This window comes from Anser anser, assembly GCF_964211835.1.
Source record: "Anser anser genome assembly, chromosome: Z".
Lineage (NCBI taxonomy): Eukaryota > Metazoa > Chordata > Aves > Anseriformes > Anatidae > Anser > Anser anser.
The window spans coordinates 15828302-15841594 of record NC_139723.1 but is presented as its reverse complement, the minus strand read 5'-3'; positions in this window follow the sequence as shown (position 1 = coordinate 15841594).

The window sequence follows — 13293 nt, the reverse complement described above, 5'->3', positions numbered from 1 at the left end:
ATATGTTTCTGTTGCAGATCATCCTATGTTGCCTAGGAACATTTTATTTCCCCTATCTGCAGTGAAAAACTTGCCAAGTCAGCACCTATTTCTCCTTCTGAAAGTCAAAACTGTCAAAAATAACGTTTGTGAAGTGCATTTTTTTTATTTTGAATAGGTAGCCACTAATCATCTGAGCATAAGCAAATGCCTTTAAATGAGGATCAGCTGCTGACTACTGAGATTAAAGTGAACCAATGTTACAAATGAAGCCAGATGTATTTTTGACATTAGCTGCTACATGTTTGGGAAGAAGCTCATGAAGCTGACTTTATGGCCCTTGAAATTTGGGAATGACAGTGAGTCTCATTTCTTCTGAGAGAGGGAACTTTTCAGTTTCGCTAGAGACATTTACACACTGTGATTTCAGAAGTAACATCACATTCACAGAGAACAAAATCGTCTTTACTTAGCTAGGCAGACTGAGTGTAGAAGCTTAAGTCTGGGCAGTCAGCTGCAAAACAAGAGGCAAGGTCCAGTCAAATCACTTTATTAGAAGAAACTACCAATGGCCGTATGGAAACATTAATGAAAAATACTGTCCAAAATCTTATCTTTGGACTGAGGAATAATACAAAATTCTTGTCTCAGAAAAAAGTCTTATCACACTGGCAGAGTCAAATAATTTCAGTACATAGCTCAAGGGTTTTGCTGAATAAAATAGTTTATTAAAGCATAAATTATTATACTGACTTTAACACTCATTTCCACTGCAGACGCTTTTATGCCTTTACCTACACTGTGCTTTCACATTAGTGAAGATCAAATTAGACCCAAGATGTTTGTCTGCATAATTCTGAAGCTTTCTGGCACATAGTTCTCTCTCTCTCCAACTCTCTCTCTTGCATTTATTAATGACCTCAAGGATGAGCACAAAAATAACATAGTACCATAACATTTCTTACACTGGGGTAAGAAGAGTACTTTAGACACCAAAATTCAGACTTTGGACGAACTAATCGCTTTACTCCATCTTAATCCAACATATTAAAAGTAAGAATTAATATAGCTGTTAGACCTTTCAGATGCCTTCTTGTTATACACATTAATTTTGACAGAAATATGCTATCCTAGAGCTTCCTAGTGTAAATAAAATTCTATAGTTTCAAATAAAATTAAATTATTTCACACTAAATCTGTCACCACTATTTTTCCCTTCAGAAGAAAAAAAAAAAAAAAGAAAAAGAATATTGGCTCTATTCTGAATGGAGTATTGGTTGTGGAGGTATCATGCTTGAGTTTTCAGTTTTTCATTTGAAATCTATAATTGTATTAGGAAAACTTTTTAATTTGAGACCTCACAGAGCTTAGCATTTCAGCAACTCAGTATTCATTTAAATTTTGATAGACTGTCATCATTATACAGGAAAAAATACTTGCCTTCCTTCCAGAGGATAAATTGCAGTGAGCTAAATGTTAATGAATATGGAGAAGTGCAAAACTGTGATCTACCTTCCAAGCTGTCAACACCTAAGTTATAGGAAAAGAGGACAGAAAACAGCCAGCTATCCACTCAGATATAGTAACCTTCTTCCTGTTTTGTACTTGTGTACACACTATTGAGGATTAGCATGTAAAGGCTAAGTATAAGAAATTGTTAATAATCATTCATAAACAGTCCTTTCATGGAAAAAAAAAAAAAAAGGAAAAAAAAAAGAAAAAAGAAAAACAAACCCAACCAAACAAAAACAACAAGGATAATAATAATAAATAATAATAATAATAATAAATAATAATAATAAAAATAATAATAAAACTTTTCAGTTCTTGAAGGAAGTAAGAAAGAAAGATGAATTCTTAACTCATTACAATTCACTGAGCTACAGAAAAACATGGTCCCTGTCTCCAGAGCAGAAAGGAAACAGCAAGATATTTATGCACCCAAAGAATCAGTGGAAGCATGTACGTATCTCCTTTTGCAAGCCATAACAACTCTTTCTGAGCCATATATTTCAATTGTGCACTTTAGGTATAAGTTCTCCTGATATAGAAAAAAGGAACCAGGCTTCTGCTTCTGTATTGACTGTAAATATGTCTATTGATGAGTGGTAAAACTATGAGAGGATTGTGTACAGATGTTAATTTCTTTTTTATTTTAAAAATTCTTATTTTTTTCCCAGCCCCATGCCTTTTCAGGTCTTCATATTACACTTAAAAAATTAGCTTAAGGTATACATCTAAATTCTCCCTGAATTTTAGCAGAGCCAGTCAAGCTAACCTTTGATCAAACCCAATGAAACTGATGCCTGAAATAGCTATTAAATTTAGCCTGCTTTGTTGTCAAGCTGTTGTTGTCTTGCCTCTACCAAGGATCTGATCTTAAAATATGCTTTAAAATTCTGCAGGATTTACTCTGCAGGGTAAAGTCAAAGGTTGGTTTACTGCAGGGTAATTCAAACATGGTGAGGAAAAAATTCAAGGCTTTTTTTTCCTTTCATTTTTTTTTTTTCTTAAAACAGAATTTTAAGATAAATGTAAATAAAAATGGCTAGAGTATTGTAGATTACAGTCTTTTGTGAAGAGCTGAAGGATAAATTGTGCCCTTAGAGAACATAAATTGTTGGAAAATACTCAACTGAAAATGAAGTTGTATTTTTTTGACAGAATGTTAAATCTTGGCCTGCAATGTATGGAGCTTCTTTGTTTCATGCTACTAGGTAATTTAAACACTAAACTTTGACTGATGGTTGCCAGTAGAAAAAAAAAAAAAAAGATATCAGCTGTGACTAATAACAGAAAACAAACAAACAAACAAACAAACAAGTCAGAGTTAGGGAAGATATCTATATATACTATAGATAATATATAGTTCCCTTAGGCAACGGTTTGATCACTTGTCCTAGAGACAAAATAATGTCACAGGTTCACCCGTTGTTGTAAGAATGATCATCAGTGATATATGAGGATGAAAACATTAAAAGGGAATTGAATATTCCAGTTGTGCTTTCCGATTGTGTTTATAAGACCTTAGAAAACATTTTAACATGTCCAAAAACTGTCATCACCATTTTTTCCTGGATGTTCCATTAGCATTAGTCAGATCATTCCCAAATTGTGAGAAATGTGTTTATTATTCCAGCCTAAGTGTAATGTATTTTATGAGACATCTCGCTTATTTATTTCTATTTTTCCTTCTTCAGATAGAAAAAACTAAGAAAACTAGATTTATGAAGAGATAAATCTCCACTAATTCAAATTCTATTTTGTGGCCATCAACATTACAAGATGAAAATACTATGTTTCTAAAAAAAAATAATTCAGATCTTTTCTGTTCTTCTCAGAAAATTGGATAGTGTTGTTTAATACCACTTACATTAAATATTAACTGTTTTCTACAGCCAAACTAAATGGGGAGTAGAACTAACAAAAACATTTTCTAAATTATTTATGTCTCCCAGTAACTTCATATATTACCCTAAAATCCAAATATATGAAAGCAGCTTTAAAAGAAAAGCTTTTGTTTGTTTGTTTCTTTGATTTGAGCTGTCTTGCATATTTATTTATTCATTGTCAGATAACTCTTGAAAAGAAAGATATTATTTTAAACCTAATTTACATGTTTGGCTGCACTTCAATGTCTCAATAATTTTTCTCAAAATTTCATTAACTCATTCAAAGACTTTTCAAATCAAAATGTAAAACTTCACCTCACTTAGGCCCTTCATTTCATTGGTGTTGACCAACACCTGTTATTTTGATGTTTGCACCTTTCGCTGCTCTGTATCTATTTAGTTCTTGGAGTCAGTATCCACTACATTTAATTTCTCACTAGTTTTTAATTAAAGTCCATGAGCTTTATTTATCAGTAGGCTGCTATTAGGTAATTTAATGATCTTTAGGTTCATAACAATGAAGATACCCGCTGGGATTTCAAGGAGAGAAAAGAAAAAAAAAAGAATAATATATAATATATATATAATAAACTTGTTCATCAGGGGAATTTTGAATAGCATGATTTACTTAAGTCTAGGTCTTTCTGTGTAACTACTAGCTCACAGCTCCCTCAAAAATGTGCTAATTACCAAAGTGACCATTCCTGTGTATACGCCTCCACTGTAGCAAGGGGTTATTCTCAAAAAAATAATATCATAATAAAGTAGCCTCCTTAAACTTCATCCTGAAGGACTGCAGTATATTCTTCACAGCTGCTCTTCACAGATGTGCCGCCCTCAGGCAGGTAGCCAGCACTCATCATCTTGTAAAGTTGTGAATAAATGGATATACAAATTAGAAATGTTCATATGCATACTGTTCACTTAGCAGAAAAGGAAAAAAATAAAATAATAAAAAAAAAAGGCTTGATGGCTTGATTTCAGTTTATTTAAGCCTCAGATCTGCTCTTTTCACTTGAGGTTGTACAAGGTGTTCCATAAGGTATTTGCCTTCAAAATTTGGAATGTTTCTTCAGGGACCATCACCTCCCAGACCTCCCTTTTTTCTTTTTCAAGGAGAATTGATTATACTAATTTCTCATTCCCATTTTGGGTTAACTGCCTTCATTTAAAATCAGCTCTTTAGTTAATTTTTAGTTATTAGTACAGCTTTTGAATATAGTCCAGACATGAGAAGAAAATTTCTTTTGTCTGAATGGACTTTCTGGCAAATTTATTGGATTAAGTTCCTGTTTAGTTCAAAGGCAAGCTGAGAGAGAACAGTTGGCCTTATTGCTTCTGAAAGCATATTCTCCCTAATCAACAATCAAATTTCAGTTCTGAACTTTTTGGGAATCCAGGCACCAACACAGGCCTGATACTATGCAAACAGTAGGTTTGCTCCTATGGATTTAGGGAATACCCCAATCCCATATGAATATTCAAGCACCTAGTAGTTGAGGACTAGTACTAGTATTTTAGTACCTATGCTGAACAGTTAAAAGTACATGCTTAATTCATAGCTAGCTTTCACAATTAGACTATGCTTCATGAAAACATTTTCATGAGTATGGTTAATTGAACAAAATAGCCTAGACAGCTATATCCACCATCATAGGTGTAGTGTAGGTCATGAAATTGAGAGTTCTACCTTTTTTTTTTTTTTTTTTTTTTAACAGGAAATGATTCTTGAAAAAAGGTACATTATGAAGTTTCTTTTGAAGCATAAAAATTCTAATTAGACAGACTTAATAAGCAGCCTTTTTAAGACACAGATGAAGGCTAATTAAAACCTTTGAAGCCCAGTTATAACATTTTATGTGAACTATATAGCTTATTTATAATATTATTTGGTATTGTGTGGTACAACTTTGTAACTGATAAAATTAAAAATAAGACCAAAATATTTTTTGTTACCTTCACAGCTTTACAGTTATGTTCTGCATCAACCGAACTGTGTCTAAGTGTTTATAACAGATATAGCTATTAGTTTGTTTTTCTGTAATTTTTAAGATATTGAAGTAAATCATAAATAGAAAGATGACAATAATCCTATATATCAAGCTGCCTCTTAGCCCTGAAGGATAAGTAATATGTTGACAAAGAGTGTACTGACATATTTCTTTGAATTATGACATGCCCATTTTGGTGATTATAGGCAAACATTTTCAGACCTTGATCTTTTTCATGTGCAGATTTCAACTTGCTCTGTACTGAATGAGATGACTTTTCTCACCACTATATAGAATCTAACTATGTACCACCATTATCCATGGGAACTGAGAAAACACGGGAAAAAAAAAATCTATTTGTTTAAGGACATAATTTTGGTCCAGTGTTGGTGCTAAATTTACTTTCCATCCACATTTATCTGTTCATTTTTTCCTCCTTCACAATGCATTAATATTTATATATATGGACTTTTAAAATCATGCAGAGATATTGAAATTTGATTAAACTACTATATGTAGAAATACTAAAATGTTCTTACATTCAGCAGAATAACCCAATTAATTGTTACATAGATGTAATTCTGGTACTTAAATCCTATTTAGGACTTCAGCTTCATCTCATTTTTTTTTTTTTTTTTGGCTTCTCAGCCCCAACTTCCTTCTATAAAGGAATGCCTGACTGTCTTTCTGTGCTTGAAATTCACAGACATGACAGGTGCTTTATGGACGGGTTACTTATGATGAATAAAAAAAAAAAAAAGAAAAAAAAAAAAGAAAAGACTCTACAGAAAAACCTTAAGGTATATATATCTATACCCTATATATATACATATATATTATATATATATATATTTGAACTGTTGTCTTGATTTAAAAATAAAAAAGTATAAATAATAATTAAAAATCCCAGAAAACAATAAATTGTATTCCATCTTGAGTCTGTCATATTAGTTACTTATTTGTAGCATAAAACATTGTGAAAGGAAAATCATGGACAAAACTTCCATGAATATAACATTTGACTTCAGGCTTTGAGTATCACTTTAGTCCACACAGCTTATCTTTAAATTCAGTTTAGGTAGTGATCAAGATTAAAGACATGACTCAGGCTTTGGTAATATTTTGATCTTTCAGTAGTTCAGTACTTTTTATTGTTGTTGTTGTTGATGTTTTCATCAAGAATCGGAAATAACTATTTCACATGCTAAAAATACACCAAATAGTCTTCCTAAATCAATTCTAATTTCTAGAAGGAAAAACTAGGACAGTTATTTTCAGCATTAATACAACAATATATTTTATATGCTCTCAGTAAAATAGTGTTTTTGGAGGAACAGAAATAATCAAACCTTCCATGAATAGAAAGAAATAATGTGTTAAATACTAATGTATTAAATACTGATGTGTTAAATAGTAATATGTATGAAATAAATTTGCAATTTCTTAAAGAATAATAAAGTATTATAAATATATATATATATTTTGAAATGGAAATTCTTGTGTTTCCGTTAGATATAATGGTTGTATTTGCAAAACTATGCAGCAGGATTATATAGTCATGTTCTCAGAAAAGTGATGAATCAAGTATATTTTACATATCTATCTATCTATATATTGATATTATATATTGATATTATATATGAAGCGCCTGTCACCGTATTGATGAACACTCTTTGGGACCACTCTGATGGCAGGGGTAAGAACAAGAGTTTGCCTGTTAGTACCTCAGTGCTTCTGTTTCCAACCAATTAAAAAACAAAACAAAACAAAACAAACAAAAAAAAACACAAAACTTTGCTTATATTTTAATAATATATTCTGGCATTTGTCCATTTTCTGTCATACCAGTTACCTATCTATTCAGTATAATTGCCCAGAAAAATATACCTTACATCTTCTTTGAATCCCTAGAGACTAAAATTTGCCAGAAAATGGTGGATAATTTTACTTTCAGTTTCTAAATTATGGAGAGTATCACTTTCATTTTGAAACAATAAAGTTCTGAAAATATATTTTTATATTTTTAATAAATATATTATTTATAATTTTGAAATATACATTTCTCCACATTGTGAAAACATGTTCTAAAAGAACTGTCATGTTCAAGTTATTTGGCCTGACATGCAAAGATAAAAAGATGCAAGAACAGGAGAAAATAAAATAAATGCTTGTGACTTATTTGTATCTGAATCCCAAAGTCTTACCACAACATCAGGAAAGATGCTGTGATGCCAGAGAGAAATGCATTATTGAAATAAGCAGTAGAGGCTCTGATTTAATATTCCACAAAAATTAAATTGATGCACAATGGAAAAATACTTCTTCATCATAAGGATGTTTAGGCATTTATTTAAGAATTAATTGGTAAAAACTTTTCTGCATTGTACTTCTTAGCATGACTTTCACTGTTAGACATTGTGTTAAATAAGCAGATGTACTTTGGATTAACTTCCTTGACTACTGCTGGTACCTGACAGTTCTTTGGAAGTGAGGAGTGAGGAGGAGTGAGTTTTGTATTTTCTCAGCCCTCACTCAGAGCACTCAGGCTGCAGGATGAGGGTAGGAATAAATGAGAATGAAAGATTTCTTAAAGTGAAATATTAAATATTTCTTAAATATTTTTTATGATTTCCTTCCATCTGTGTTTAGGAAGTATTTCCAGAATTTACTTTCACCCTTCTTCTGTGACATATGGTTGTACTGAAGAGTTCTCTACCTGCACTACAGCATCCTTATACAAATCCTGCTTATGTTTTCCTCTCAGAATCCTGAATTACAGCCAAAATCACACAATGTAATTGTATGTTTCATCCCTGGTTCTGGGTTCAATTTACACTTCTACCTGTCTTTGACAGCTTTTATTATTTTTCTGGACTATTATTATTTTTCTGGACTTGTCTTCTTCTTCTTCTTCTTCTTCTTCTTCTTCTTCTTCTTCTTCTTCTTCTTCTTCTTCTTCTTCTTCTTCTTCTTCTCCTTCTTCTTCTTCTTCTTCTTCTATTTTTATTTATCATTATTATTATTGTTGTTATTATTTCTACTGTTCATTTTACATATACACAGTGCTCTACTTAATCTGTACCTTCCATGAGGCTAGATGGCTCTGTGTTAATCCAAAGCAAACAGATAAATGTATGTGCATCACTCTCAATCTACGATTTGAACTGTTTAGCATTTTACAAAAGAATAGAACAAAGTGGTCATGCCTTACTTCATCTCAAAAGATTTCAATTTTCTTTATCCTTTAATAATGACTTTGTTACAGTTGTAAGTTTGACACGAACCTAAAAAAGCAATCACATCGACAAGTGAAAGCTTTGTACTTAGTATCCTTTTTTAATTTTCCATTACTATCCTAGGTCTAAATAATACATGAACCATAGGAAAACAAACAAACAAACAAACAAACAAACAAAAAACAATAGACAGTCTAGAGGAGTAAGATTTTCTTATCAGTTATTCAGTTTGTTGGTTTTGCTCTTTGATTGTTCAGTTAACCTTAGTTAACTAGATCTTAGGAATCACTTTCCCTCCGCTCCCCTCCGCTCCCCTCCCCTCCGCTCCCCTCCGCTCCGCTCCCCTCCGCTCCGCTCCCCTCCGCTCCGCTCCCCTCCGCTCCCCTCCGCTCCGCTCCCCTCCGCTCCCCTCCCCTCCCCTCCGCTCCCCTCCCCTCCGCTCCCCTCCCCTCCCCTCCCCTCCCCTCCCCTCCCCTCCCCTCCCCTCCCCTCCCCTCCCCTCCCCTCCCCTCCCCTCCCCTCCCCTCCCCTCCCCTCCCCTCCCCTCCCCTCCCCTCCCCTCCCCTCCCCTCCCCTCCCCTCCCCTCCCCTCCCCTCCCCTTCCCTTTCCCTTTCCCTTTCCCTTTCCCTTTCCCTTTCCCTTTCCCTTTCCCTTTCCCTTTCCCTTTCCCTTTCCCTTTCCCTTTCCCTTTCCCTTTCCCGTTCCCGTTCCCGTTCCCTTTCCATCGCCATCCCTGTCCCTGTCCCTGTCCCTGTCCCTGTCCCTGTCCCTTTCCAGACCTCTGGAACCTCAACTGAGGCTTGAAAGTTGCGAGAATATTCTAATTGCTGTTGATCAGCACCAAATTGAATTAAAGATGCCTCAGTGATTCATGTTATCTATTTTCAAGGTACTCATTTGTCAAAATATCATAGTGATAAGGTTAAGCTGTCTTTGACGAGAACTGCTAAAAGGTATGGCTTGATCTATGTATACAAGCGTCAGCAGGGCAGAAGGAGAAGCTTTTTGCTGTGTATCAGTAATGAATAAAACAATTTTGTCCTTACCACTCTCCCCTAGATAGCATCTTAAAGAAATTTGCATAATATCTGCTTCCATATGTATAGATCCTAAGTAGTGATCTAACTTTTTGAAAAGGAGTACAAGTAACAAACCTGGGATGAGGGCATTCGAATAATTCAGCAGATTCTCTGTGTCTGATTGAGTAGAGCAAACTGATTCAGAAGAAATGCCATCATTTTAAATTTTAATGGTAACATCTTTCTGGAGAACTGAAAGTAATGTAGCACAAATACAGGCTTGCAGCCTTGCAGGCCATTCAGATTTTAAAATCATGCAAGGTTCGTTCTTTCTTTCTTTCTTTCTCTCTCTCTCTCTCTTTCTCTCTTCCTTCCTTCCCTCCTTCCTTCCTTCCCTCCTTCCTTCCTTCCCTCCTTCCTTCCTTCCTTCCTTCCTTCCTTCCTTCCTTCCTTCCTTCCTTCCTTCCTTCTTTCCTTCCTTCTTTCCTTCTTTCTTTTTCTTTCTTTCTTTCTTTCTTTCTTTCTTTCTTTCTTTCTTTCTTTCTTTCTTTCTTTCTTTCTTTCTTTCTTTCTTTCTTTCTCTTTCTTTCTTTCTTTCTCTCTCTTTCTCTCTCTTTCTCTCTCTCTTTCTCTCTTTTTCTTTTTCTCTTTCTCTTTCTCTTTCTTTCTTTCTTTCTTTCTTTCTTTCTTTTTTCTTTGTTTCTTTGTTTCTTTGTTTCTTTCCTCCTTTCTTTCTTTCTTTCTTTCTTTCTTTCTTTCTCTTTCTTTCTTTCTTTCTTTCTTTCTTTCTTTCTTTCTTTCTTTCTTTCTTTCTTTCTTTTTCTTTCTTTCTTTCTTTCTTTCTTTCTTTCTTTCTTTCTTTCTTTCTTTCTTTCTTTCTTTCTTTCTCTCTGTTTCTTTCTTTCTTTCTTTCTTTCTTTCTTTCTCTCTCTCTGCTTCTTTCTTTCTTTCTTTCTTTCTTTCTTTCTTTCTTTCTTTCTTTCTTTCTCTCTGTTTCTTTCTTTCTTTCTTTCTTTCTTTCTTTCTTTCTTTCTTTCTTTCTTTCTTTCTTTCTCTCTTTCTTTCGTTGTCTCTTTCTTTCTCTCTCTCTTTCTCTCTTTCTCTCTCTCTCTCTTTCTTTCTTTCTCTCTCTCTCTTTCTCTCTCTCTCTCTTTCTTTCTTTCTCTCTCTCTCTCTCTTTCTCTCTTCCTTCCTTCCCTCCTTCCTTCCTTCCTTCCTTCCTTCCTTCCTTCCTTCCTTCCTTCCTTCCTTCCTTCCTTCCTTCCTTCCTTCCTTCCTTCCTTCCTTCCTTCCTTCCTTCTTTCCTTCCTTCCTTCCTTCCTTCCTTCCTTCCTTCCTTCCTTCCTTCCTTCCTTCCTTCCTTCCTTCCTTCCTTCCTTCCTTCTTTGCATTGGGATGGCTCTAATGCTTCTAGAGCCACTTATTAAGGACATTCTTGGGTATTACAGTGGCTTTCAAATAAATAGATACATATCAGGATGAAAATAAAATCTTACTGTTTTATTTCTGTAAGAGTTATGCTAGTATTTCTTCCCTGAACAGATCACAAAGGGAGATGTATATGTTTAAGCTAAAAGGTAAAATGACGTGACCAGATTTGTAGAGTTTATATAGACCAGATGTTGTATTGGAAGAGCTGTTGAATAAATTTTAAATGAATTGCCTTTATCAGAATTCTTTAAGAGTAGTTTTTTATCTTCAGAGCAAAGACGGATTCTAATCTTTGAATTTCAGTGGGTAAAATGATAAATTTATAGAGCTTGATTTTTTTTTCAATTAAAAGGTAGCTTTTTCACTTTTGAAAGATGACATAGCATGAATCACTTCACTGATGTATGAATTTAATTCATACATAATACAGATTTAACCTGAGATCTTGGTAATGGAAATTGGCCAAACTAATTGGAAAACTCCAATTCTAACTTTCTCACTTGGAATTGTCTCTCATCTAAGATTCAGTACCTGATGTAGAAAAGGGTGGTGCACATAGCTTTCACTATATTATATGTGAATATTTGACCTTTCAACTTATTTTCCCTTTAAAAAACTTTTTTTTTTTTTTTTTTCTAGATGCTACTTCTCTGACAGTAGGCAAAGCCTCAGGTGACACAGAGCTTTAGACCTAATCAGAAAGGATTAAAAGATCTCAAGCACATTTCAGTTTTTAAGGGATGTCATACTACTAGTGTCAACTGTCATGGTCATTATATTCTGAAGATATTCATGTGGAAGAATAACCCAAACTAGTTTCAGTATGATTACCCAATCAACTTGCAGTACAGTAAAATAATTTAAATACAAAACAAACAAACAAAAACAGACTACGCTGTTGACCAATTGTATGTTCTAAGTCCTGCCAGATAGTACGTTTCTGTGTATGGTAAACTATTCATCAGTCACCCTTCATTTATTCTACCAACAATCAAAATCATAATAAATTGAGAATATTTATACCATATATCACAGACAAAGAACAGGTTAGAAGGTTCTCTCAGGTGGGATTCAGTTTATCTATGTATATATGACAACTTTGTTTTCACCTGAGTCAGATTAGTGCATTAGTCCTTATTATTAGTCCTTAACACTGTATCCTGTGTTAAGCCCTGTATGGTGGGGTCTGATAGGGAATGTACTGTGCTATGTGTTTTTCAAGGGCTTTGTGGCCCATCTTCTTTCTCTTCCACAAGTGAAGCTGACCTGTGAGAACTGCTTGTGTGGAATGGCATTTCAAGGAAGTCTGAGTTCTCACTTTTTTCTCCTTGATCAGAAGATGGCATCACATTAAATATTCAGGAACAACTTGTTGCACCTAAGAAATCATATCTATAAGTATTTTAAGCTAAGAAGGACGCATTTTTCAAGCCTCATTGGCCTCATCTGAAATGGGTCAACTGTAGTAAGTCTGTGCTAGACAGAAGTAGGCTATTTAAAGTCCTGTTTTTTGATAATAAAGTAGGGCTGTTGTTCAAACAATGTTTTTATTAATACAAATGTTACATTAATTTGCACACAGATTCTTGAATAATTTTTTTTTGAATGTTTTCCAACTTCCAGAACACGTTTTCAGTGATTGTCCAACAGTACATTTCTTTCAGTATTTCCCATAGTGGACTTAGAAGTTTTCAGTTTAAATTAATATTTTACTTTAACAACATAAAAGATATTAAAAATAACAATTGAAGGATCTGAAAGAGTAAACCATGTAAACCATCCTATGTGGTTGACGTGGATTAATCTCATGTCTTGAGTGGTTGTCAGCTTCAGGTGTTTGTGCTGATGTCTCTGCTTTTGTTATTGTAATACCACATAATTCTGGGTAATTGTTAAATACTCAGTTTTCTCAATAAAGCTTAATTTATGCTAATTACTTGCATTTTGAAAAATTTTTTAGAAAAATATAAGTAGCCTGATCGTTAGTCTATTTTTTTTCACATTCTAGTTCTTAAATGCGTGATTTTGCTTTTCTTGTACGCTACCCCGTCCTGTTAAGACTCATATTCTGCATGTTATGAAAGATCACAGATAAGGCAGGAATATGAAATGCTGTGGTATCTCTCACAATGCAAAATCAAACAAACAAAAAACAACAACCAACAACACCAAACACCCCTTCTCCAGTATTATGTCTTCTTATTTCTGCAATTGAATTTCTTTTTAACAAAACTAGGTAATACT